This window comes from Fukomys damarensis, unplaced genomic scaffold (genome assembly GCF_012274545.1).
Source record: "Fukomys damarensis isolate Sample0158 unplaced genomic scaffold, DMR_v1.0_HiC HiC_scaffold_37, whole genome shotgun sequence".
NCBI classification, from domain to species: domain Eukaryota; kingdom Metazoa; phylum Chordata; class Mammalia; order Rodentia; family Bathyergidae; genus Fukomys; species Fukomys damarensis.
Window position 1 is genome coordinate 56,451,396 of NW_022900949.1, and position 26,315 is coordinate 56,477,710.

Sequence of the window (26,315 nt, forward strand, 5' to 3'; positions counted from 1 at the left end):
TATACATATATATATATATATATGATGTATATATATATGTATATATATATATATACACTATACACACACACACACACACACACACACACACACATATATATATAATAGCCCCATTTATAATGTTTATAATTCCTTCATACTTACGTTTGAGTTTTTATGTTTTGGTTACTGTTTAGAAAACAGCTTATTTCTTATATAAGATGAGTCTCCATTTTCTTCCTTTGTTAGTCTTATTCTGTTAACTAAAGATATGGATGTGCTTGAGTTCAGGCCTGGACCTAGCTGACAAGTGTAGGCGGAACTATGACATTCAGGATTAGGGAGCAGACCAGGAAGGCAGTACTCAAAAAATGCTGACTTCAAGGAGGTTATTCGTTTCAAATCATGCCTTTCATGTTTTTCCCAGAAACACTCAGTTCAGGGCCTACACAGTTCCTTTTGGGTAAAAGTATTGGATTTGTGACTATATTCTTGTGGCCTACAAAGGAAATATCTTTTCTTTTTCTTTTCTTCTTAAACTAGCCTGAATTAACAACAGAATAGTGGTTGTGAAGAACCATATTATAACTATATCTGAGTTTAAACATACAAATTAAGATGGAAAGCATAATAAAGCATAAAGTGGTGAAAAATAAAAGACATATAAGCTCCACCATTATTAGATTATAAATTTCTTGAAAGAAGTTCTTATGTATAATCTGTACTTCTGATTCTCTACTGATGTTACCAATGCCTTGAAAGAATATTTAAAATTTTATTTTGATTAAAAAGCTACTCATACAGGACAGGTAGATAAAATCTAACAGATACTGTTTATAATGGAATTGCAGGCAAAGGGTAAATAAAATCTAGTAGCTACTGACATCTCCTAAAGAATTAGAATGTATTTTAAAAATTGCTTTGATAAAGTATTGCCAGGTACCCAAATGATAAGTGCCAGGCACTCTTTATTCTTTATTAAAATATATACATAATCACCAGTCTGTTTTTTTTTTCCCCCTCCCAGTACTATGTATTGAACCAGGGCTTTAACACTGAAATACAACCTCAGCCCTTTATTTATTTTTTAAATTTTTGAGACAGGGTCTTGCTAAGTCACTAAACTTCCAGGCTGAATTGGAATTTATGATCCTCCCACCTTAGCATCTCCCCAGTCATGCTGCCTGCCCGAGAGCTGGGATTATGAGTAACAACCCTGTTCAGCTTCATTAATATGTTTTATATTAATCTGTTCCAAACTAGTTGCCAAGTAGTAATCATTCCTTTGTATATATTGAAGAAAAATGCATCATTAAAAATATGTCTGCTCTAAATTTATCTCATAGAAATTGAGAGTAAAATGATGGGTATAGGTGGGAAAGTAGAGAGGAAAATGGAGAAAGGTAGCTCAATGGATACTAAGTTATAATTAAGAGTAGGAAGTTCTGCTATGTTACTGCACAGTAAAGTGACTATGGATAATAATAACATACTGTGAATTTAAGAAAGCCAGAAGGAGGCTGGGCGTGGTGGTACACGCCTGTAATCCCAGCACGGGGGAGGCTGAGGCAGGAGGATCACTGTGAGTTCAAGACCAACCTGGGCTATTTAGTGAGTTCCAGGTCAATCTCAACTACATAGTGAGACCCTGTCTCAAAAAAAAAGAAAGCCAGAAGGGATTTTGAAGGTTTATACCACAAAGAAATGATAAATGAAAAGATATATTTAACCTGATTTGAACATTATACAATGTATACAGGTATCTAAAACATACACATTATCCCATAAAATATACAGTTTCTATGAATCTGATTAAAAATAAATTATAAAATGTGACTTTTATAGACAATGCTAATCTATGGTGATAAAACCAGAATAATGATTGTGAGACTGAGTATTGCCAATGAGGGGGCAGAAGAGAAATTTCTTTTGCCAGGATGGCAATTTCTCTTCCTCATCTTGTAATAGTTACAGAAATTTGTCAGTGTGCACAAACTTATTAAACTTTACTCTCAAGATCTTATATACTGCCCTTTAAAATATAATTTAATGTAAACTTTTAATAAGCATTTTATGTGAAATTTTAGGGTCAAATTCTTTTGGCTTCAAAATTAATTTTACTTAACAACACGAGCATAAATACTGCTTGATACATCACACAGGTAGCATTTTCCGTATTATACTGAAATTCTGCAAGGATATCTCATCCTATGCAATAAACTAGCCTATAACTAGCTGACTAATATTCTTAGAAATTAATGAATTTTTAAGAGAAAAATTTTAAATGAAAAGCTTAAAGGAATTCTACAACTCCAGCTAACTTTGCTGCAGCTGTGTGACAGTAGAGCTATGTCTTTGTAGTCTAACTATCACAAAGTCGAAATTGCAACTTTGTAGCTAGGATTTTGCCATTGGTTTTAATACAACTATTTTGATATATTTATAATTTGAGAATAAATATAAAGTTAGAAGGAAAATACGATATAATAAAAGTTGTGAATATAAAACTCAGTTAGGTCAAATCAAAAGATTTTGTTGCATTTTTCATTCCATTTGACAAATCCCTCCCAGGCCACCTATGGCCACTGTTAAATTTACAATGACTGTTTAGGACATTAATCCCTGTACACACAATTATTGAGTATATAAGTTCCTAGGTACTTAGGCCAGCAAAGATAAAGAAAAAAACAAAAACAAAAACCAAACTGGCACTTTGCCCAGATAACTTGAAATATAAATGAGGAAACAAGGCAGTTTATTCAAAAATATTTTATTATTGCTAAATTATTTAATGAAAAAACAACAAATATAAGTAAATATATAGATACACACAGGTCATATTTAGTGGTATGTTGGTAAATATCTGCCAACTGTTTCTCCAGGATTCAGAGGAGCCTTGATGGTAGCTTTTGCTAATTTCCGTGATGTAAATAGTATCGTCATAGTCCAATATTAAAATGCTGTGAAGTCAACTGTCTTATAAAATTATTCAGACTTTAACAAACTGCTCTCATGAATTGGTACACACCTGTGCCAGCATACACTACTTAAATATTTCATATGAATGCAAATTATTTCTATAGAATTCACCAAATAATTCACTTGAAGTATCTACTAACATCATTTTAGGAACAAAGATGATTAATTATAGTGTCTGCCATCAGGGATTTTATAATCTAGGGGAATGGATAATCTAGGGGTTAAGCAAATTACTGACGGTAAACACTGGCATTAAATATAAAAAGTGAATATTACAGAGAAAGCAAGTAATTGAATGATGGGTTAGAAATACATCCAATTCTTGATTCCTGAGTTGAATGTTGGAAGCAAGTACTTAGTATTTATTCTCAAGCATTATTAGAGACCTGACTTTAGCAATCCTAATACTTGGGGTTAGATAAAAGCTGTATATATAGACATTTGGGGAAATGCCTTGATATGATTTTTTTTCCTTCTAAATATTTTAAAAGGTAAGAATTTTAAGAAACAAAAATTTTGATCCAGCAGAAGGCAGAGGTCCAGTACAGCCATGGAGAGATTGTGTCCTCACTCTGGCCTGCCTCAAGACAACTGGTGAGGACTGGTTAGCCATGCTCTGGCCCTAGCCCGCATCCAGCAGGAAGGTGGAAGTTGGAGTTCCGGGATGGCTGCTCAGAGATCTCGTCCTCACTCAGGCCTGCCTCAAGACAACCAATGAGGACTGGTTTGCTGTGCAGATGCTTCTGCAATATCCAATCCTTCCCCCTGCTCTCAGGCCTCCTGATTGTGCCAGTTCTCGGATCCACTCTGCAGAGGCACAGGTGGCCATAAAGGTCATTTTTCTGAGCTCCAGAAGATAGAACAGAAGTGAACAACTGCAATAAAGGCACATCAGATATCCATAGTTGGTAAGTTGGAGAGAGCACCACCTTCCAGGAGAACTTTGAATATCTTCAGAGAAAGGGCAGAGGGAACCTGCAGTAGAACCTTGCAGAGTTCAACCCTGCAGGAGGTCAGGGAGCTCAATTTGGGCCTTGCAGCCCAAATTCAGCCTGAATCTCAGGGGTCAGCCATTGGCTAGAGGAGACTAAAGGATTTAGTTTTGCATATGTCTATGCACATTGTCTATTGTGAGAGCAGAGATATAGTCTGAAAACGGCCCTTCAAATTTTTTTCTTCTTTTCCTCATTCCACTCTGCAAATTGTTTTTTTCTTCCTTTTTTTCCAACTCAGTTTCTTGCTCCCCCATATCATTCTTCATCTCCCTTGCCATTCCTGTTCCTCCTCTAACTCAGATTTCTTCTTTTATTGTTTTTTTCTTCTTTATTTTCTTTTCTTCTCTCATTTTCCTTCACTCCAGGGCCAATAGTTTCAAAGGAAAGTGAGCCCTATTACTGTTAAGTTGTTATATTCTTGTCCTTATTCTTGCACTCTGTCTTTCCCTCTCGTCTTCACCCATTTCCTAAAGTTTGTGCGGTCATCCTGTGTCCTCTGGCTTGACTTGAAACCTTCTCCAATTCTTTTACCTATCTACCCCTCTTGTTCTAACTCTGTCTAAACCCCCATCCTAAAGTGTAAAGATGCCACACTGAAGAGGTTATTCACTGTAAACATATTTTGGGCTGCTTCTTGGTTTTGATTTACTTCATACGTTTTAAAGGTGATAGATTAAGGACTACCAATCTTAAAAAAATGACTTAAAAATGACTTTAAAAAGCTGTTCACAGAATTAATGATAGAAAACATTCCAAACAGGGGGAATAATTTGACATACAGATAAGTGAGGCATATAGGACTCCAACTAGCTATGATAAAAACAATCTACACCTAGACATATAATAATCAATATCCTAGAAACCCAACAGAAGAACAAAATACTATAAGTAGTAACAGAAAAGAAAAAATCACATGCAAAGGAAAGGCCATCAGAATCACAAAAGATTTTTCAACACAAACCCTCAGGTCAACGAGAGCCTGGAGAGAGGTATTTCAAGTCCTAAAAGAAAACAACCTCCAACCTAGACTTATGTATTCTGCAAAACTCTCTTTCAAAATGGGTGAGGAAATAAGATACTTCCATGAAAAAGAACACCTAATAAACTTTGTGAATACCAAACCAGCACTACAAAAAATTCTAAACATTATCCTAGAAAAAGACAATGAAGGTCACAACACCATGAGGCCCACCACAGCAAATCAAATAGGCAAGGCAAGAAACTGAAGGGAAAGGGGGAAAAATTAAAAAGAGTCAACAAATGGACAATAGTGTGACAATAATAAGTCAGTACATATCAGCTATAACCATCAATGTCAATGACCTTGATTCACCAATCAAAAGAAACAGACTGGCAGAATGATTTAAGAAGCAAAATCCAACAATATATTGTATATAAGAAACAGACCTGGTGCAAAAAGAAGCACAAAGATTGAAAGTGAAAGGATGGAAAACAGTTCTCTATATGACAGGAGCCCAGAAAAAAGTAGGGTAGCTATCTTATTTGCAGACAAAGTAAATTTCAAACCAAAACTGATTAAGAGAGACAAAGAAGGCCACTGTAGCCATGTAAAGGGCACAAGAGGAAGAGATGACAATCATAAATATAAATGCACCAAATATCAATGCACCCAACTATGTAAAACAAATATTAAATGACATGAAAAAACAAATAAGCACTAATACAATTGTAGTGCGGGAGCTAAATACCCCACTATCACAAACAGACAGATCATCTAGGCAAAAATCAATAACAAAATACTAGAACTGAACCAAGCTTTTGAACATATGGACTTAATAGATGTTTACAGAGTGTTCCATTCCACAAAATCAGAATATACATTCTTTTCAGTTGCACATGGGGCATTCTCCAAGTTAGATCACATACTAGCTCATAGAACAGATTTGAACAAATGCAAAGGAAGTGAAGTCATCCCCTGTATATTATCAGATCATAGTGCAATCAAGCTGGAGATCAATAGCATAAGATACCGTAGGAACTTCACAAACACATGGAAATTGAGCAACACCCTCCTGAACAATAAATGGGTCACAGAGGAAATTAATTAAGAAATTAGACAGTTTTTACAAATAAATGATAATACCTATACAAAATACAAGAATCTATGGGACACAATGAAAGCAGTTCTACGTGGAAAATTCATAGCAGTGAATGCCCACACTAGGAAAACTAAGCGAGCTCAAATAAACAACCTAATGATGAATCTTAGACTCCTAGAAAAAGAAAAGCAAGAAAAACCCAAAGCTCATATAAGAGAGGAAATCATAAAGATTAGAGAAGAAATCAATGCAATGGAAACTAAGAAAATACACACACACAAAAAAAATCAGTGAATCGAAAAGTTGGTTTTTTGAAAGAATAAATAAAATTGAGGGCCAGGGATTTAGCTCAGTGGTTTGGTGGCCTGCCTTGTAAGCTAAGGACCAGAATTCAATCCCTGGTACCCCCCCCAAAAAAAGAAAGAATAAATAAAATTGATAAAACCTTAGCTAACCTTCTCAAAAAATAAATAAATAAAATTAAAAAAAAACAAAAACAAAAAAAGGAAAGAAAAGGCTCAGATCCATGCAATTAGGAATGAAAAAGTTAAAGTCACAACAGATCCAACAGAAATCCAGAGGATCATCAATACCTTCTTTGAGAACCTGTATTCTAATAAAATGGGAAACACAGAAGAAATGCATAGATTTCTAGATACTTATGAATTACCAAAGTTGAACAAAGAAGATATAAAAATTCTAAACAAACCAATTACAATCAGAGAAATTGAAAATGTAATTAAAAGTTTACCAAAAAGAAAAACCCAGGTACTGATGGATTCATTACTGAATTTTACAAGACATTTAAAGAAGAACTACTGCCACTACTCTTTAAACTTTTCAATGAAATTGAAAGGGAAGCAATACTTCCAAATTCATTCCTGGAAGCCATTGTAACTTTGACTCCCAAGCCAGGGAAACACCCAACCAAAAAAGAGAACAATAGGCCAATCTTAATGAATACAGATGCAAAAATCCTTAATAAGATACAAGCAAAGAGAATACAGAGGGTCATCAAGAACATACATCCTGACCAAGTCAGATTTATTTCAGGGATGCAAGGATGGTTCAACATATGTAAATCAATAAATGTTATACGCTATATTAACAGAGTCAAGGATAAAAACCATATGATTCTCTCAAAAGTTGCAGAAAAAGCACTTGACAAAATTAAACACCCATTCATGATAAAAACCTTGCAAAAAAAGGAACTTATGACCCTCCTGCCTCAGCCTCCTAGAGTGTTAGGCATATCACCACACCAACCTATTCATCTCTTTAATATTCATCTTCTTTTTGACTTTCTATACCTGCTGTGCCTCAAACTGAGGATGCTCTGGATCTTCCTCTCTTTGTCCCTACTTGAGATCTTTTTCAGCAGGTCTATCTGATCTGTCATCTTTTCCTGTCAATTAGCTTTATCAGTACTTCATGTGAATTCAGCTTTTTACTTGCACAGATCACAGGTCTCTGACATCTCCCCTTTCATATGCCTTAGGACATACAGCTCAGGAATGACCAGTATGGGTCCAAGGGTACTAGGATCTCTTTTTTGGACAGGGAAATGATTCAAGATTGGACAAGATTAAACTGGTCTCTTTGACCTGGATTTGGGGGTATTCAAAATAATAAGTCTCCCTTTTCATCCTCTGCCATGAGAAAATGCTTCTTTAATACAATGGAATACTGTCCTTTCATTAAACAAGAAAGAATCCTGTTGCTTGGAACCACATGGATGAAGTGGAGATCATTGCATTAAGTAAAATAATCCAGGCACAGAAAAGCAAGTACCTCATAACTTCACTCTTAAAAATAGATAAAATATTATATTGTACATTTCAAAAGGCTAGAGGAAATTGTTTTTTAAAGTTTTCAACCATAAAGAAATGACAAATGTATGAGAAGATATGTTTAATCTGATTTAAACATTATATGGTATTCTGTTAATGTGTACAAGTTTACATTTTTTGTATGTATCAATTTAAAAGTAAATTCTAAAGGCTTAATATGAGAATTTTAAAATAAGATAAAATAAATTAATAAATTTGAAAAAAAAAAAAAAGGAATAGATGGTCTATATCTCAACTTAATAAAGGCTATCTATGAAAAACCAACAGCCAACATCATATTAAATGGCCAAAAACTGAAAACTTTTTCGTTAAAACGAGAATCAAGACAAGGATGCCCACTATTACCACTCCTCTTCAATATACTTCTGGAAACATTAGCCAGAGCAATTAGACAAGAGAAAGAAATTAAAGCAATAAAGACAGGATAGGAAGAAATTAAACTGTCCTTATTTGCTGATGATATTATACTCTACATTGAAGAGCCAAAAAATTCCACCAAAAGACTTGTAAACTTAATTGACACTTTCAGCAGAGTACCTGAATACAAGGTTAACACTCAAAAATTAATAGCTTTCTTGTACACAAATAACAGACTCACTGAGAGAGAAATTAGGGAAATAATTCCTTTCACAATAGCATCCAAAAAAATAAGCATCCAGGAATCAATCTAACGAAAGAAGCAAAAGACCTCTACAATGAAAACTACAGCACTCTGAAAAAAGAGATCAAAGAGGATATAAGAAAATGGAAAGATATCCCCTGCTCCTTGGTAGGAATAATCAACATAGTGAAAATCGCCATACTACCAAAACTGCTATACAGATTCAATGCAATGTGGATCGAAATTCCAATAGTATATTTCACAGAACTAGAAAAAATAATACAAAAATTCATTTGGAACGACATGAGACCTAGAATAGCAAAAGCCCTCCTAGGCAACAGAGTATAACAGAGTATATGACAGTGGGTATAACAGTTCCCAATTTGAAACTATACTACAAAGCCACTGAAATAAAAAGAGCTTGGTATTGGCAAAGAAGCAGATCTGACGATCAGTGGAATAGATTGGAAGATACAGAAACAACTCCAGATGTACTCAGCTTAATCATCTTTGACAAAGGAGTCAACCATCTTTAGTGGAGGAAAGATAGCCTCTTTAATAAACTGTGTTGGGAAAACTGCATTTCAACCTTCTAAAGATTAAAACTAGACCCTTATCTTTAACCATGCACTAAAGTAAAATCCAAGTGGAGTAAAGATCTAAATATTAAAAAAGAGACACCAAATCTTCTGGAAGAAAAGTTAGGCAGAACTCTTGAAAACATTGTTGTAAGAAAAGACTTTATGAAAAATTCCTCAGTAGCACAGGAACTAGCAGAAAGCATCAACAAGTAGGATCTCATCTTATTAAAAAACTTCTGCATTGCAAAGAAAACAATGGGGGAAAATTTTTACCAGCTGCTCCTCAGACAAAGGACTATTATCTAGAATATTAAAGAACTCAAAAAATAATCATGCCCCCCAAATATAAAGACCCAATTCAAAAATGGGCGTCTGAAATGAAGAGACATTTCTTAGACAAAGAAGTAAAAGTGGCAAGTAAAAATATGAAAAAATGCTCCACATCACTGGTCATTCGAGAGATGCAGATGAAAACAATACTGAGATTCCACCTCACCCCACAAAGAATGGCTGCTACCAAGAAATCAACCAATAACAAATGTTGGCAGGGTTGTGGGGAGAAAGGAACCCTTCCCCATTGTTGGTGCAAGTTCAGAATGGTGTAACCACTGTGGAAATCAATATGGAGATACCTCAAGGAGCAGGGACTAGATTTTCCATTTGACTCAGCTATCCCTCTGCTGGGTATCTTTCCAAAAGAATTAAAAGAATCATATCACAGTGATATATGTGCACCCATGTCTATAGCAGCAGAGTTTGTAATAGCTATAACTTGGAAACAGCCCATTTGCCCATCAGTTGGAGACTGGATAAAGAAGATGTGGTTTTTCTATAAAATGGAATACTACTCAGCCATAAAGTATGACATATTAGAGTCATTCAAAGGAAACTGGATGCATACTGAGAATATACTCTTAAGTGAAATAAATAAGTCACACATGTGTAAATATGGAAGTTTCTCTGGTGTGAAAAACTATAATGGTACATAAGATCCTAATGGTATAATTGATAATGTAAAATAGGAAGAAAAGTGCTAAAGGTATAGGGAAAATGGGAAGGGTAGGGGAAAGGAAATAAGGGAAAAGAAAAAAATATATGAAAAAATGGAAATACAGTCTTTGTAAATAGGGAAGTGAATAGGGGATGAAGGGAGGGCAGGGGTAAGGGGAAAAATTGAGAACCAAGACCTCTCATGTAAAGGTACAAGATCCCATTGATGAATGTAACTGTACTGTATACATAAAATGTACCAATAAACTCAATGAGCAAAAAAAAGAGAAACAAAAATTTTAAACGAATGAACAGATTTCAAAAATAACCAGCAAACTAGCAGCAATGTTGTTAATAATCAAAACCAACTAGTATGCCAGGATATTCCAAAACAAGTTTCATCCAAAGGTAATAAATCAGTCTCAGAATAAGGTTTCACGGTTCAGTAGGACTGGAAATATTTAATGAAGAATGTTGGATAGGTTACTGAAATACTTACCTGATCCTTTAATTAGTTCTTGTGCATTGACATACTCTCAGATCAGGCTGTAACATGTTCAAATGCTTTTATAGACTCATAGGATCAGTCTTCCAAGACATACTTCTAGAAATGCAAAAGTAGAAATGGCTAACGAACACAGTTTTAAAATGATTTTTTTCCAGTTAAACCAGTAACATCTCTAATTGTCATTATGAAACATAAGAAAAAAATCACACAACTGAATTCTATTTTATCATTAATTAATTATATCATGGATAGTACAATACTGACAATTCAGAGAAACTTTTAAATGTCTTTAGAATAGTAAGCTCTTATCAAACATAAATAAAATTACACCATTTGTTTTTAAATCCCTAATAGTATTTGGTAAGATGATACAACTCTGTACCCGAAACCTTTGTTCATTCCAGTATTCAGCCTGACCTTATAATGATCTTCACGATAGAATTTGCCAGAATGATTTTTTTTTAATCCTTATTTTAAACAGAGAAGAGTTTCAAGGGATACCTTTATCCCTTCCTTACTTTTTCAGGCATTTTGCAAAGTATCCTAACAAAGGGAAATTCCATTCTGAGGAACATAACAGATTTCATCCGGTGTTTTCTAAATGAGCATCTGCAAGAACCTTGACTTACAAGGATAGATACAGAAGCAAAGAAACTTTAGTCTATAGGAGAAGGAAAAGATTCATGTACAGTATGGAATGTCCTTAAGTGACAGTAGTTCAGGTTTGGCAGGCAATGAAGTATCTAACTTAGTAAAGCTTCTCCAGAGTTAGAGGAATTTCTGTCTTTCTGGCTTCTTATCTCTTGCTGATGTTAACCAAATACTTGAGGGTGGTGCAGTGTGCTGCGGTTACCCTCCGAGGAGACAAGAGGGTATAGCAGGGAGAGAAGGGAAACTTGTACAAATGCAACATAACCAGCACATCTGCAAAGCCAACTAAAGAGTGACAGATGCCACAATTTTTGAATTTCCTCTCTAATCTATGATGGCAAATGTTTACTTACTATGCAAAATAGAATGTCAGTTATTGTCAGTTTGGTTAGACCAGGGCCAACCAAATGCAGCCTATGGCACTTTCTTTAGTAAATAAAGTTTTAATGAAATCTAGCCACACCTGTTCAGGCAACAAAAGTAAAGCTGAATAGTTCCATGAATGAACCTATGGACTGAAAATCCTAAAATATTTACTATCTGATCCAGGACAGAAAAAGTTTGTCAGTCTTCAATTTAGACAGACCTTTCTTTTGTTCCATTCTGATTTTCCAGAATGTTTTCAAAGTCCCTTAAAATTTAAATTTTTAGAATTGTATTTTCTCTGTGCAAAGATATAGGTTAGAAAAGGATATTATAATTAAGTATAATAGCTAGGCTAGCACATGCAGCTGAAGAGGGCGAAAGTAAAATGTTTTGGAAATATATTTTTACAAGACCACAAATAACTGGATGATTTCCAACATGTGGAATACCAATTGATTGATGTATTATATTTATCCAGGTACATTTTACAAACACTAGAGATGAAAATTAAGCTTACAAGTAAAAATAATTTTATCTATCATCTCTAACAAAACAACCTCTAGCTTAAAATATCAGTTTTCTAATTCTTTTTAAGTGAAACTAAGAAGTATAAACAAGTCTCTAACAATGTCAAGAGATTTTAGAGAATTTAGGGAATATGAAAGTCTTTTTTCTTTATTTGGTTACACAATGTCTGTATTTTCATTGAATGATAGAATATATCATTGTTATGTTTAGAAAAGGTCTTGAAACTCAGAGTAAACAATGAATCTTTCAGTTATATGGAAGAGTATCTAGTGAAGTAGTATGAGGAGTGTTCCATCCCAGTGTTTAAACTGACATAAAAACATGTTACTTGGTCTCTTGATGTCAGATCTCTTATTGTCAGAATGGCCTTTGGTTAGAAATACTGTATAAGAAGAGTCAGATAGATTGCCTTGAGAGGTTCTGAGGCTTTGAAAACAGACTAAGGGTTGAGAGCAGACTCAACTACTTTCTAGTTTGTCTGAGCCACTCTGTGTTCAATTACAAAGTAAATATGAAGGCAATTTCTAACAGTCAAAATAGAGCTAAGCACTCCACACATAATTCACTCTCCCAGCACAATCTTTAGCAGAATAAAATTTGAAATTTCATATTCCAAGGTAATGTTCACCTCTGGGTAAAATATCATAGATAGTGGGTGCTTTTAAGAACTGACAGAACCAAGGGGGATGTGGTGACACATACCTCTAATTCCAGCACTCCAAGAGGCTGAGGCAAGAAGATTCCAAGTACAAGCCCAGCCTGGGCAACTTAGTCAAACACTATCTCAAAATAAAAAATGTGCTGGGAATATAGGTCAATCCTAGGTTCAATCCCAAGCACTGTAAAAGAAGGGGAAAGAAGTGACAAAGCCAATCACTGTCATCTCAAACTCTGTAAAAGTGAGGTGTAGCAATGTTTATGAGAATATAATGCCAGATGTACTTTATGTCAGAAAAATGAGTTTGGGTTCTAGGTTCTTGTAATGATACCACACAGTGCTTAGAGATACAGCTTGCCTAACTTTGCCTTTTCCCAAACAGTCTCAATAGTATGGGATAGTATATCAGAATTTCTATTTAGACAGACCTTTTTAATCTTCTGATTTTTAAATTTTGTATGGCCATCAATCATTATAATTTCTGCAAAGAAATTATATATAACAAGGAATATTGCCCCAAATACGTTTTATTATAACATTTCGACAAGTGTTAATGAGAATGTCTTTAAACAATAAAAGAGTTTAAGTACGTCAAATATCTGTTGATGATCTAACTCTATGTAAGCTACATTACAGATTCTGACTATTCTTTGCCATCTGGTTGGGAAAGGAAAATGTTAGTACTGTGAATGATGATTTTTCGTCTTCATTACTCTGTTCTTTTCATACTCATAAAGAACTATAGTGATCCATCTTTGGGTCATTCATTGGAGTTCTGAACATGTGAGCATGCCACCTGGTGGTAGAAAGGTGTTTGCTTGACATTTGCAAAGGAACTTTTATGGACCCTATGAGAAAAAGTAGCCTTGAGGCTTCTGCTTGGATAACAAATTATTCACCTAATTTGTTCCAATAATTTTATTTTCCCAGAATTAAAGTCAGGTCTTATTCATTATTGCCATGTCAATTTTGTTTTAGCTGATTAGTATAATGAACAGAATATATAGGTAAGAAGTAATAAAGGCCTATAGCTTGAAGGATTGATGACTTTCTCATACTTTTTTAGGGCCCTAAAGACAATTTGAAATATATCATTTGTGATGTAGTCCATGATTCATAGATCATGCTGATAGTAGGTCCTAAAAACACCAAATTTTCCTTTTTTTCCACTCTAGTGTATGATGTTTGATAACTTAAAAACAAGTACTGGAGAATTTAAATTCTAAACTTACTTGAAGGATCTATAATGTACAAGAATTCATCTCATTTTTTGATTACTGTGTTAAAAGTTTTTAAAAGAAAAATTAATTCCATTTTTAAGGATAATACACTATTTTTATGATAGCTTTATATAAAAGATAGAAGAGATTAACACTTCAACAATGAATTCTTTCGCATTTTTAATAACATGATCCTTTTCATAAGAGAATCTCTACTGTTCCTTCAACAGGAGAGTTGGCAAATAAACTGACACTCAGTTAAATTTGAATTACACATAAATAATGAACACATTTTTAGTATAATTATACCCTATGGAGTATTTGAGACATATGTTGTTTTTAAAAATGTCTATTATTTAAATTTTAAATTAAACTGGGAGTCTTATATTTTTATTTGCTAAATCTGGCAATTTCATCAGTAAACCCTGTTCTTTAGGTGTTTTTCAAGTAGTGTTCATGAGTTCAACTGGCTATCAATACTATATTGATTCATTAATTCACTGACTAATTCATTTAACAAGTATTTGAATATCTCCATACTATTGTCAACACTGTGAATTGTTTTGCAAAACAAATGCAAAAACAACAAAAAACACCCTACTGCATAAATTGTGGTTCTCAGTCTTGGTTGTTTATTGTAATGAGATGGGGAATCTTTAAAAAATAGTTAAGGGAATCCCAGATTCAAACTTGAAAGGCTCTAAATTATATATTCTGGAGTAGTTTGTCCTGAGTCAAAAGTTTTATAATTTCTCTGGGTGATTCTAATGTGCTATAGATGAGGCAAATTGTTTTGTTAGGGTTATCACTGTAATTCCTGCACTTGCCACCAGCTGTGCATTTGAATGGTTTCTCAGCAGATCAAAAATTTGCATAAAATTTTATCTGACAGAAAAGTTTCCAAAGCAAAATAATCTTTTATTAAGCTAATATTTTATACAAAAGCTGATCAAAATATACAGTTTACAATTTAAAAATTAGTACAGTAAAAAAGACACATTGCCATTAATCTCCCTTTTCCAAAGCAAAATAATCTTTTATTAAGCTAATATTTTATACAAAAGCTGATCAAAATATACACTGTTTACAATTTAAAAATTAGTACAGTAAAAAAGACACATTGCCATTAATCTCCTTCAAAATATTCCTCACTTTGAACACACTCATTCTTGCCACATCCTGAATCAGATCTGGAAGTCCTCTTTCGTGTCTTTAAAATGTGTGATCAAAAACAACAATCCCGTTGTTCCATGTCATCCAACAGAAAGACACGTAAATGACAGTATGTTCTCATCTACCTTATTCACTTGATCTGGCACTGTGCGATTTATGGCTTTTCCCCAGAGCCAAATGACCATGAAAGATTAAAGTTTTTAATAGATTAACGATATTGAGGGAGACACAATACTATAATTTAAGATGTTTGCAAAAAAAGAGGGACTTCCAGAAAGTACTAAGAACAATGGGCTAAACAAGTTATTTTAACATACCTTATATTAAAATCAAACTATTTTTGCCTCAGCTTTAGAATGAAGACTTAAATAAATGTATTCATTCATTTACTCAAAAATGTTTATTCTGTCTAAGCATTGGGAATTGCACCAGATACTAAGGATGAAGCCATGAAAAATACAAAGCTCCAAAAAAGATAATTAATATGGAGACAAAAAACAAGTTATTGCTATGAAGAAAATAAATCAAGAGATAAAAAGGAATTGAGTAGTGAGGAGCCATACATTTTAGATACAATGATCAAAGAAAACTCTTTACAGGACACCTGACCATATTCCTGAATGATGATTGAGGAACTGAATCATGCAAAGTTCTCCAGGGAAAGGTATAAAAAACCAAGTGGAAAAGCATTCAAGCTTGAGCAAGCTTGGTATTGTAAAAGCAGAAAGATAGCGTGTCTCTACAGGGCAGGTAGGGAGACAGCAGTATTAGACCAGGCCAGAGAAAAGGGAACGCTGGCCCATATGCCAAGATGAGAGCATTGAGTCACATTCTAGAAATGATGCAATGTAACTATTGAAAAGTTTTGGGCTGTGAGGTAACAGATATGGTGCAATTTATATTACAAAATTATCACTCTGGCTTTCATGTAGAGGCTGGTTGGTAGGGTAATGCTAAATAGAGGCTGGCAGACATTTAGAAAACTACTCTATCACCAAAGTTCAGGAGAGAGATAATGGCGACTTTACAGTGATAGCAATCAAGATTTCAAGAAGTGGATGGACACAAGATAGATTCTAAAAATAAATCCAACAGTTTCTTAGTGATAAGTTGGATGCAGAATGCGAAGGACAGAAGAAATAAGAATGCTCTGAAATTTAGCTGATTCAAGAGTTCTGGTAGAGCCATATCAAGTGTGAGGTATTTAATATTCATCCTAGTGGATCAGTCACTATGGCAAATATACATATCTGGAGATCAGAAAAGCAGATCATCAGCTATTCATGAAAGTGTGCTTTTTCTTCCCCTCAGGTTTAACATAGTAGATTGTTTTTAAACAATGGGCAGTCATTCCCTTTCAGTCTTACTCTCGAAGTTACACCTGTGACCTTCTAAACTACAACTGGCACCTGATGACTTATACTCCTTTAGTACAGAAAATGTGTATAAAAGGAACCACAGCTGCCTACAATTTTGTAAAATGTCCTTGAGATGTACTCATGAAATAATTGTGAAAATTATATTGGATGTTTCATTAGATATTTCTGGTCTACACCTAAAAGAGACTTAGTTATAGTTTTTCCCTTAAAATTATTTATCAAGTATTTTACTTTTCAAACAATCTGGCAGTATATTTAATATAAATGATAAATAAAATGTAGTTTTAAGCAATTCTAGTTTTCAGACTAGAGTTAATACAAGTAAATTATTTTTGATAGGTTAAAAGAATTTAAATAAATTAAGTAAATTCTAATTGTCATCAGAATACATTTTATTTGTACAGTTGTCAGAATGCTGTTATAGTAAAAGATACAGTTTACTTTTTTCAATTTTGTCATTAAATTAGTTATGTATTGATCAATGACAAATTCTATAACTGCCTTTAACCTCAATTTCCTTATTTATAAAAAAGGTATTAAATCTACTTCAAAGATATTTGTGATAAGTGAAATAATCTATGCAAAAAGTATTTGATAATAAAAATCATACATGAAAAAAGTACAATAAATCATGGAGTACTATCTCCATTCGTCCTAATAGCAAATGTCATATATCTGGTACTCAAGAACCCAAGCGAATGGCAATGATGCTAACCTCACTATAATATATCAGTGAACAAAGTGCTTTAAAGAACCTCACCTTTTTTCTTTTCTTTCACTTTCTGTGGTGCTATTTATTTTTCTTGAGCTATTCATATGATTGAATTTATCCTTTTTTCTCTCTCATAAAGTGAGATATTTGAGATAAAAGACTAAAAAGTTACCATTGATGGAAAAAGAAAAGAGGTGTAAAATAAACTAAGGCACAAATACACTGCAACTCCACTCTCCTTTAAAATGTACAGTGTAAGCAATATATAACTATATGAATAACTATTACATGTTCTTAAAAGAGAATGAGTCAGCAAAGTGCTATTGTCGGTCATCATTTAGAGTGTTAAGAAACTGCTGTATTAAACTGTAATAGGATTTCCATTTTTACTCTGTTTGCCGTTAGTTTTGGTTAGGGTAGAAACACCATCATATATTGAATTCTGATTTAAATGAAGGAAAACATGGGAATGGCACCACTCATTATTACTTCTATTTGTTTCTGCTGTTGTAGTATAATACCACAGACTGAGAAACTTATAAAAAAATGGAAACTTACTCACAGTTCTGGAGGCTAGAAACTCCAAAATCAGTGTACCAGCAGGTTCAACTGTCTGTTGAGCAATATTCTCTGATCCCAAGATGGAACTCTGTTGTATTCTACAGAAGGGAGGAATATTGTGTCTTCACATAGGGAAAGGTAGAAAAGCAACAGGGGTAAACTTTCTCTTCTACACGAGCAGCTAATCCCACTCACAAAGATGAAGCCCTCAACACCTAAACACTTCTGAAATTCTGTTTCTTAATACTATCACTGGAAAGTTTGGGAAGGAATACATTCAAATCATTGCAGTTCCTTCTTTTAACTTCTACTGGTGAAAACTGGAGTTTCAAGAGACAAAAGATGGATATTTGATTATAAACACAGAATTGGTGTGATGTAAACAAGGGACTGGAGTTTTACATCTACAAGACAAAGAATGCCAAAGACTTCAAGAAAGGCAAAGTTTCAGGGGCAATAGAGTTCTGGTAACACTTTGAATTTAAAACTTCTAGTGTACTGAACTGTCAGATTAAAAGATACCAAAGCAGGAGCAGAAAACTAATATGAATCAGACTGTGCAATCTTTAAGTGAAAAGTTTTGCGCTCCATAATAAAGCCTTTTTTTTAAGGGAACAAAAGAATGATACTAGCTATGGAATCAAGTGGCAAGTGGTCTTAGAAAATATGAGCCAGTGTTGTAAGACTTAATATCCAATAATGTTCTTCCAAATTTTACCAGAGCCAAATGCCTAAAAGACAATGCCCAAACTTCTAAAGTAATATTTGATTTGGGCCAAGGTAATACACACACTCCAAACAGATGGAGGAAAGAGACATGGAGAATTTTAAATAATCCCATAAGGAAACTCTTAAAGGGGTATAACATCCATCATTCTGTCAGCAATGATTTGGCTAAGGCTAAGATTTTAGATCCGTTCAATAGAACTTTGAAATAGTGTGGTGTTACTTTACTGCTCAAAACTATTTTAATTCATTGATATAATTTGGTACTTCCCCAGCTGCTACCAACAATTTATGCAAAAATATAAAAATGATAGCCACAGATTCTTTAAGTAAAACCCCCTATCCTAATTTTATGAGAAATAAAATCTTAATGTGGAACCTAGGTTGAAGAAAAGTATTTGAAAGAGGTTTCAGGACATAGCAACAAGTAAGATATATTTAGTAACAGAAATAGTAACCAAGCATTAGCAACAAGTTCATAGTTAAAAGACTGTTGGAAAGGCATTGAGAACCTCTAAAATAACAGAAAAAGGTAAATGAAAATAGTTTGTTTATTGCACTACCCAGGAAGATTTCATTATCCATTCACCTGAATCTTAAAATAGCTGATAGGTAGGATTTGGCCAGAATCAGACCGCACAGAAGAAACCATCCTTGAAGATCCTACCTTCATACTCTGTAGAGATATAAAATATCAACTACATGTTCTGATATCGAGAACAGAACAAATTAGCTCATCTTTTGTAGCCTCTTCAGAAATTTTTGGACTTTTCCATTCACAAAAGCTCTATTTTGATTGTTTCCTCCAATTCTTCCCTTTTCCCTTCCTTCTCTCCCCCTCTCCCATCGCTGTTCTCTTCCCAGTTGAAAAATTTCATCCTACTTCTTCATATCATTTATACTTTGGGTTTCTCACACAAGAGAAACACTGTGGCATCTAAACCTATGTGACTGGTTAAAGATTATGCTCTTGAGATGTATCCATTTACCTAAAAATGTCTCAAGTTTATCCTTCTCTATGGCAGAACAGTATTCCATTGTATATAAATACATTTTCTGTATCCATTCATCTGTTGATTGGCATATGGGCTGTGCCTAAGATTTAGCTATTATAAATTCTGCTGCTATAAACATGTGTATGTATATATCACTATCTTATGATGACCTTAAGTGCTACAGGAAGATAGCTATCAGGGGAACAGCTCGATGAAATGATCTCCCTAGTTTTAGTTTTTTGAGGAATCTCCATACTGCTTGCTATAGTGGTTGTACCAATTTACATTCCCACCAACAATAGAGAAAGGTTCCTTTTTCCCTGCAGCCTCACCAGCATATGCTGTTAGCTGATTTCTTGATGATAGCCATTCTTTCTGGTGTGATGGAATCTTGATGTTGTTTTTCAATTTACATTTCTCAAATGGCCAGCAATACTGAGCATTTTTTCATGCATTTATTGGCTGTTTGTACTTCTTCATCTGAGTTGTGTCTATTCATTTCAGATGCCATTTTTGGATTGGGTCTTTAAAGCAGGAGGGTCTACTGTTTTTGAGTTATCTATTCTAGATATTATACCTCTGAGGATTTGCTAGCAAAAATTTTTTCTCATTCTGTATGTTCTCTCTTCGCTCTGTTAGTGGTTTCCTTTGCTGTGCAGAAGCTTAATTTGATGTGACCAATTTGTTGATACTTTACAGTATTTCCCATGGAATCACTATTTTATTCATAAAGCCTTTGTCTACACCTATATGTTCAAGAGTTTTATCTATTATATCTTCCAGCAGATTGTTTCTAACATTTAAATTTTTAATCCATTTTAATTTTAGTTTAGTGCATGGTGAGAGATATGGATCTAGGTTCAATTATTGACATGTATAAAGCCAATTTTCTCAGCACCATTTATTAAAGAGACTCTTTCCTTCAGGAAAGGTGTATGGGCCTTTTTTCAAAAGGCAGTTAATATGCCTGAAGTTGTTTCTACATCTCATCTAAAGATAATTTTGATGGTCTTATAAAATGTGCTGTTTTTTCCTAAATTCCCATTTTTTCTTCTTTATTTCAAGCTTATTGACTTTGTCAGAGTATGTCTTTGTTTCAGTTGTTGTTTTTAGCTGATATTCTAGGTTATAGTGTGTTCTTTTAATGTATAATTTACAATGTAATTTTCAGCAAATTTTAAATATTCTATTTTCTAGATATGGTTTTTTTATTGACTCACTTATCTGTATCTTCAATTTTCCTATCTTGAGTCTTTCCTATTTTATCACTTTCTCTCAAAATATTTTTGCCTCCTTGTTTTGGTTTTTAAGAACTCCTTTTAACTAGTTTTTATAAAGCATTACTTGTGTTTGGTGCATGCACAAAAGTATAGTTTACAAGGAATTGCTGCTGCAGGAAAAGTTACTAAAATAAATCATGAAGTTCTATTTTTCAAATGAATTAAAAACTTCACTAAAACATAAAGACTGGGTTAAGGCCTTATGACCAGAATTGTGATTTCTCCTTAAAAATAGATATGTAGATTTTATACTACATTTGCTTTTTACTTGTGTCTGCCTGGCATTAGCACCAACTAATCATCAAATAAGATCTTCTATTTGACTGCCTGAACTAAGCACAAGTTATGCTCAAAGTTTTTAAACATCATAGTTTATCTTAAGACACCTGTATTAACATATGTATTGATTCAAAAGCAGTGGGGAGTAGGACTGCTAGCATGACTCAAATCCTTGTTTTCTTCCTTCTACATACAGAAGAAGAGACAGTTTTATTCAAGAATGTTTTAAAAAACTTAATAAAAATCAATTAATTATATTAAGGACAGATCCTTTTAACATTCTATGTGATGAATGGAAAGTATCCATAAATTACTTCTGCATACTGAAGTACAATGTATTCAGAAAAGCTCTTGTTCAATTCTTTTGAGTTGTAAGCTCAAATACCTGCTTTTTGTCATAGCACACTTTTGGCTGAAATAATAACAGTGATTATTTGGTCATTTCCTTAAATAAAAAATACATAGGTCTATTACTGCAAGCAAAATACTGTAACTGAATCTGATGTTAATGGTAAGACAAAACAAACAAAACAGACAAAAGAAAAAAGAAAAAGAAAACAAAAAATTGGAATGAACTCTTCTGACTCCTCAGAAGCAGATCTAAATTTCTCAGATCTAAAATTTATACATTAGGGAAAGTGGTAGTGATGGTTCATATTTAAAACAATAAATACAGTATTCAATACAAAGTCAATTTTAATGTAGAACAAGAAAAAATTCACAAACTATGTGAGGGTTAAATATCCAGGTCCCTTTCTTCAGAAGTATCTTTAGAGAAATAATTCTGACTGAAAGTTGGCTTTCCTTCTGTACCCAGAACCCAATACTCCCAGGAACTCTGACTTACAGGGTGCCATGACTTACAGAGAACCTGAAACTTAAATTCATTATTTGGACAGCAAATCACTTCTACCTTTGTGTGCATTACCGCATGATTCTTACGCTTTTCCATATGACATTCATGTGATCTTACATCATATGTTGAAAAGAATACCTTTTCCCACTGCACTGCTACATCAATTTTGCCAAAAATTTAAAATTTTAAATTCACACTAACAGATCTGTGTTTGTTTTTAGATTCTCTGTTTGATTCCATTGGTTTATTTTTCTAATTTGCATGACTATCTCATTGTTTAATTACTGATTTGTTATGACAGAACCAAAATCAGGTTAAAACCTGCAGCATTGTTCTTCAAGACTGGTTTGATTATTTTTGGCTCTTTGTACAGCTATATAAGTTTTCAGTTTGCCAATTTAATTTTAAAAATACCTGCTTGGAGTGTGTCAGGAGTTGTTGAATTATAAATTAGAATCTTTATATCTCACATCTTTATAATTTTAAATCTGTTAATCTTTGAACATAATATATTCTATTTTTTACAGTTTCCTTTAACTTGCATCTGTAATAGTTTTAGAATATTATGAGAAAGGCATTGTTATAATTTTTAATTTTTAAAAAACAGGAACTCAACTTTATAAAAAAGTCTTCACAAGAAAAAAACAAAATTGGTATTGCTGGACAAATAATTGTGAACACTCAATACACATTATATTTGATACTTAAATAGAAAAATTACTGACCTCCTTCAGCTGTTGGCTGATTTTTACAAACTATAGAGCCATTAGGTTGAAGACAGAACATCTTTAACCTATCCATGTAAGGTCTGCCCATAAGACACATAAAAATGTTAATTTACATAGGTTCATACAGTTATACTTGGGTTAACTTTTTAAAAGATCTTAACAAGGGGATCTTTCACTGAAAATGACAATTCTGCAGATACTGTTTGCTCTGCTGAACCAAACAAATTTTAAAAAATATACTGAAAAATGTATTTCTCTGAATTAACCTAAGCCAACGTGGAAAATTCACACTACATGATAATCTGAATTATAAATAATGAATTATAATAATTGCATTTGTATTTGAACTAATTTCCTTTATTCTCAACAAAGCAGAAAACTTATGATTCAATTATTGCAAGTAAATTCATAGATTTGGTATGAGCTTGACAATTCTAATTTTACAACCAGCAGAGACAACTGTTTGAAACCAGAAAATACCTATATATAGAACTGTTGGTTTAAAATACAATAAGATGTATTTTAAACACTCAATAGCTTAAAGAAAAACCTTTAGCAACAAACCCTAAGTTTAAGGTTCAATCTCCTACACAAAACAGATAATTAGTAGAAGGTAGTAGAAGGGTTTCAATTAATATTGTTAAGAGTTGAAACTAGAACAAGGGAAACATCCCAGAATTTTGAGGGAAAATGACTATTTAGATCTTTTAATTAAATTGAAAGTAATATATAGTATTATTTATATTTTGATAGGTAAGAACAGATTTCAACAGAAAATTATATTTAGAAACACAAATGTGCCACTAAAGATAATGGACAGAAGAATTATACTTGCATATTCCTCAGCCTATTCCTCTGAGTCTCTCTCATGTCAATAAGTGGTACTGTAGTATGAATGTTTGTGTACCTCATAATTCATATATTGAAGCCTAACCGCAATGTGATGGTATCCAGAGGTAGGATGTTTTGGAGGTGGTTAGTATCCTTATGAAAGAAATCTCAGTTTCTGTGTTCCTGTCATGTGAAGACAGCAAGACTATGCTTATCCATGAATCAGGAGACATCAAATTTTTCAAGTACCTTCACCTTGGAGTTTACAGCCTCCAAAACTGAGAAAAACAGTGTTTCTAAATTATTTAATCTATGACAATTTTTGTTACAATAGCCCCCAAAGACTTAGACAAATTGTAACTTACAGTTGTTTAGGACACCAGGCATGCAGTGATATCAGATGCTTCCTTTTTACATCCAAATCTTGAGTAAATTTCCTTTGCTCTGAAGCAGAATACTGTATATACAAAACATATAAGTTTTTGCCTGGCATTTCTAGTTGGATTACTATGATAACATTTAATCTAATGCTAATATCCATCATTTCTAGCTTGGATTATTATAACATTTACTCTTGAAATATTCATCCTTTCAATTGTTTATCCATCTATATAACAACTAGTAATGGAACAATCATATATTTCAGAAACTGCTCTGGGCAATTTGGTACAGTGGGAGTTGAACTTTTACAAAAAGAATCTCTCTTACCCATCCAGAAGCAGAATGAGTATGCTGCAACAGAACACTCATTGCCAAGGCACACAAAAAAAAGCAATATGAAAATATAATTCTAATGACTAGGTAAAGAACTTTTCCAATCTCATGAAGAAATGTATTTCAATAAAATCTTATATCTATGATTAATTATTCAAAACTGGGATATTTATGTAGTAATAAAATTTTTTCCTCCAAATTGATTTAACATTTAGAACAATGTGGTCAGAAGATATGAAAAAAATTAAATATACATTTATTACTTGGTGTAACTATGATAACCAATAAGACTTTTTTTTTTTTTTTTTTTTTTTTTGCCTGAAAACAAGCTACATGTTACTGACATTTTTGGTGAGTGAATTCCTCGTTTTCAGGGATTGTTCTGTACACTGTAGGATTTTTTGCTGCACCCTTGGTCTCTTCTAATTAGATGCCAATAGCACCCCATTTCCCCATTTATGACAACAAAAACGTATCCAGACAGTACAATATAAAACTTCAACTACAAAAATAGATCAGTATTTACATGTTACAGTACTTAATTCCAGTAGGTACATTTAAAGCAATGACAAGATATTTGTAAGATGACATTTTACAATGCATCGAACATTGTATTATTTGCTATTATTTAAAATAATGGTAAAAAACTTTGGATAAGTCAATGATCCACTAGCCAAAAGCATTCTGTATTTTACAGCAAAGGTGAGGCATATATATTAACATTCACTGACTGATCTTTTTCTAATTCCTCAGAGGGTACTTTAGAACAGTTTATCTCATATGGTTCTACGACTTTTTCTTTAATGTATTAAATTCTTGAAGACTATCTTGATAAATGTCTAGAAAATTTAACTGAAAAGAACATCACTTTTAAACAAATGTGAGCTACCTAGATGCAAAGCATGTATTTTTCAAAATCTAATTTGTACAGACTAGTAATTCTTCAAAAGGGACCTATACAATTTTAAGGTATGAATAGTTTAAGATTTTGTTTTCAAAGTTTGGATTCTTAGATCACAGAGGACAAAACCACCTCACCCTCAATGAGGGTGATTTATAATCAAACAATACAGAGAATTCAGACAAACGAATTTGATAATCTGGTACAGCTACTGCTTATTAAGTCTCTGCAGAGTTAACCTATGCATGCCAGGTATTATGGTCTTCCTAAATAATTGTTCGACTCTTAAAATTACTTCAGTGAAGACGTAGACATTTAATAACGTTATCAGGAACCACCTGATCCATCAGACCTTCATTCTTCATTTTACCCATTCTAGCACTAAAAGTAAAAAGCATTATAATAAGAAACATCGCAGCTATCGGTGGAGTATAGGCCTCCTAAAACTTGTAATAAAGCGCTTTAGCTCAGCACTGTCAAGTTATTTTCGCAATCTCGTGTGAATCGGAGCACCAGCAAGCTCTGGTCCCCATGGCTACCGCCACGGCAACGCGTCCCAGCCAGCTAGCAGGGCAGGAGCCCTGCAGGGCGGGGGAGCCCGCCAGCCCCACTGGGACCCTTCCCAGGCAGCCAGGAGAATTCACTCAGCCCAGAAGAAAACTACTTCAGGGCTCGGCTGGCGAAGCAGGTAAGCAGCAAATGCAATCTTGCTCATCCCAGCTTCTTCGCGGCGATTAGGGCGCGCCAAGTTCCTTTTCATGTTGTTTTCCCTTTAAGTCTTGAGGACTTCTTCCTGGGCTGGTTCAGGACTTTAAAATGCCTCCGCAGACTAGACACCAAAGACGCAGTCCACCACAACCCAAACCGTCCCCGCGTCTTCCCACTGGCCCCGCCTCCAGTGAGGCGCGGGACCCCGGGCCGGGTTCCTAGCGTCGCTTCTCAGCCAGGCCCCGCCCCCCTCCTCACACTCGTACCGCCCCGGAGGAGGCACCGCCCACCCAGGCTCCGCCCCGCGCGCCCCTCTCAGGGGATGGGGCTACAGTAGATTTTTCCAGTTCCTTTCTCTCCCTCCCCTCTCCCTTTAGAGGGCCTTCCCACAATAGCCATGCAACAGGCCGGGCCCTGGAAGACTCAACAACCACCAAATACTAAGTCTCTCCTCCAGAGACCTCGCGTTCACCCCGCCCACAACGCTCGAGCTCCGCCCTCCCGGA

At 34.1% G+C, this 26,315-nt stretch overlaps 2 protein-coding genes across 7 annotated transcripts in view; one reads left to right on the top strand and one right to left on the bottom strand.

Moving 5' to 3' along the window:
* Slc9a9 (solute carrier family 9 member A9) overlaps window positions 1-24,287 on the bottom strand; it is a 671,333-nt gene extending 647,046 nt beyond the window's left edge. For 4 of the 6 annotated variants that reach the window (XM_010608160.3, XM_010608159.3, XM_010608155.3 and 1 more), the window contains exons 1-3: window positions 23,852-24,287; window positions 17,793-17,889; window positions 10,535-10,639 (exon numbers count right to left, since the gene is read on the bottom strand). The gene's annotated coding sequence lies outside the window, so the exon portion shown is untranslated. Of the gene's footprint in view, window positions 1-10,534; window positions 10,640-17,788; window positions 17,890-23,851 lie in introns of all 6 variants that reach the window. The other 2 variants (XM_010608157.3, XM_010608158.3) reach the window with 2 other exon arrangements.
* A 1,454-nt stretch (window positions 24,288-25,741) lies between these two features.
* The window catches only part of Dipk2a (divergent protein kinase domain 2A), a 20,759-nt gene continuing 20,185 nt past the window's right edge, over window positions 25,742-26,315 (top strand). Inside the window, exon 1 of the mRNA XM_033759737.1 lies at window positions 25,742-25,789. The gene's annotated coding sequence lies outside the window, so the exon portion shown is untranslated. The remainder of the gene's footprint in view (window positions 25,790-26,315) is intronic.